Source organism: Tachyglossus aculeatus, chromosome 3, assembly GCF_015852505.1.
Source record: "Tachyglossus aculeatus isolate mTacAcu1 chromosome 3, mTacAcu1.pri, whole genome shotgun sequence".
Lineage (NCBI taxonomy): Eukaryota > Metazoa > Chordata > Mammalia > Monotremata > Tachyglossidae > Tachyglossus > Tachyglossus aculeatus.
In genome coordinates, this window is record NC_052068.1 from 60,242,648 (window position 1) to 60,245,133 (window position 2,486).

A 2,486-nucleotide genomic window follows, 5' to 3' on the forward strand; every position below is an offset into this window, starting at 1 on the left:
TGACCTCTGACTCCAAAGCCCGGGCTCTTTCCACTGAGCCACGCTGCTTCGCGTGGTCCCTCAAGATTCAGTTCTGGGTCACTCATTCATTCAATCATATTTATTGAGCGCTTACTGTGTGAAGGCCACTGTACCCAACTACACTCACTCCCTTGGAGAGTCAGAGGTCGTGGGTTCAAATCCTGGCTACACCAATTGTCAGCTGTGTGATTTTGGGCAAGCCACTTAACTTCTCTGTGCCTCAGTTACCGCATCTGTAAAATGGGGATTAAGACAGCCCCTCGTGGGACAACCTGATCGCCTTGTAACCTCCCCAGCGCTTAGAACAGTGCTTTGCGCACATAGTAAGCACTTAATTAATGCCATCATTATTATTATTATTATAACCTCTGACTCACAAGTCTGTGCTCTTTCAACGTGGCTTAGTACTGAAGCACTTAGTACAGTGCTCTGTACACAGTAAGCACTCAATAAGTATGATTGAGTGAGTGAAAGTGGCTGGGGGACAGGAGGGGAGGAAGAGATGCGCAGCAAGATGGTGGCCGAGGGGGAACGCTCGGTTCTAAGGATCTTCCTAGCGCTTAGAACAGTGCTTTGCACATAGTAAGCGCTTAATAAATGCCATTATTATTATTATTATTATTTTCAAGGGCATTTGTTAAGGCACCCGCTGGGTGCCAGGCACTGAACTGATCACTGGGAAACATTCAAGTGGCATGCCTTAGGTACAGTGTAGTCCATGGCCCCCAAGGGGTGCACAGGAGTCTCCATTTTATAGATGAGGCTACTAAGGTACACTAAGTACTAAGGTCACCCACTAGACACGGGGCGGAACTTATTTTGTTGTCTGTCTCCTTTTCTAGACTGTGAGCCCCTTGTTGGGTAGGGACCATCTCTGTATGTTGCCGAATTGTACTTTCCAAGCGCTTAGTCCAGTGCTGTGCACACAGTAAGCACTCAATAAATACGACTGAATTGAATGAATTCGCCCCATGGCTTCAACTCCCACCTCTATGAGGATGATGCCCAAATCTCCATCTCCAACCCTGATCTCTCTCCCTCTCTGCAGTATCACATTTCCTCCTGGCATCACCTCGAACTTGACATGCCTAAAACAGAACTCCTTATCTTCCCACCCACTGTCCTCCATCCTTCCTGTCTCACAAGCCCATAATCTTGGCGTTATCCTTGACTCCTCGCTCTCATTCAACCCACACATTCAATCTATCACTAAATCCTGCCAGTCAATCAATCAACCAATCAATCATATTTATTGAGCACTTACTGTGTGCAGAGCACTGTACTAAGCGCTTGGGAAGTACAAATTGGGAACATATAGAGACAGTCCCTACCCAACATTGGGCTCACAGTCTAAAAGGGGGAGACAGAGGAAAAAAAAAACAAAACCAAACATACTAACAAAATAAAATAAATAGAATAGATATGTACAAGTAAAATAAATAAATAAATAGAGTAATAAATATGTACAAACATATATACATATATACAGGTGCTGTGGGGAAGGGAAGGAGGGATGATGGGGGGGATGGAGAGGGGAACGAGGAGGAGAGGAAGGAGTGGGCTCAGTCTGGGAAGGCCTCCTAAGAAGCAGCGTGGCTCAGTGGAAAGAGCCCGGGCTTTGGAGTCAGAGGTCATGGGTTCAAATCCCGACTCTGCCACTTGTCAGCCGGGTGACTTTGGACAAGTCACTTCACTTCTCTGAGCCTCAGTTCCCTCATCTGGAAAATGGGGATTAAGACGTGAGCCCCACATGGGGCAACCTGATCACCTTGTATCCCCCCAGTGCTTAGATCAGCGCTTTGCACATAGTAAGCGCTTAACAAATACCATCATTATTATTATTATTCTCACCTCTGCAACATCACTAAAATCCTCCTTTTCCTCTCCATCCAAAATGCTACCACGTTAATCCTAGCATTTATCCTCTCCCACCTGGACTACTGTACCAGCCTCCAGGTTGACCTCCCAGCCAGTTGTCTCTCCCTACTCCAGTCCATACTTCGTCCGCTGCCCTGATCATTTTTCTGCAAAAACGTTCAGTCCATGTTTCCCCACCCCTCAAAACCCTTCAGTGGTTGCCCATCCACCTACGCATCAATCAGAAACTCCTTAACCATCTGCTTTGAAGCACTCGATCACCCTGCCCCCTTCTACCTCACCTCCCTAATCTCCCACTACAACCCAGCCTGCATACTTCACTCCTCTAATGCCAATAATAATAATAATGTTGGTATTTGTTAAGCGCTTATTATAGGCCAAGCACTGTTCTAAGTGCTGGGGAGATACAAGGTAATCAAGGTTGTCCCACGTGGGTCTCACAGTCTTAATCCCCATTTAACAGATGAGGTAACTGAGGCCCAGAGAAGTGAAGTGACTTGCCCAAAGTCACACAGCTGACAAGTGGCAGAGCCGGGATTAGAACCCAGGACCTCTGACTCCCAAACCTGGGCTCTTTCCACTGAGCC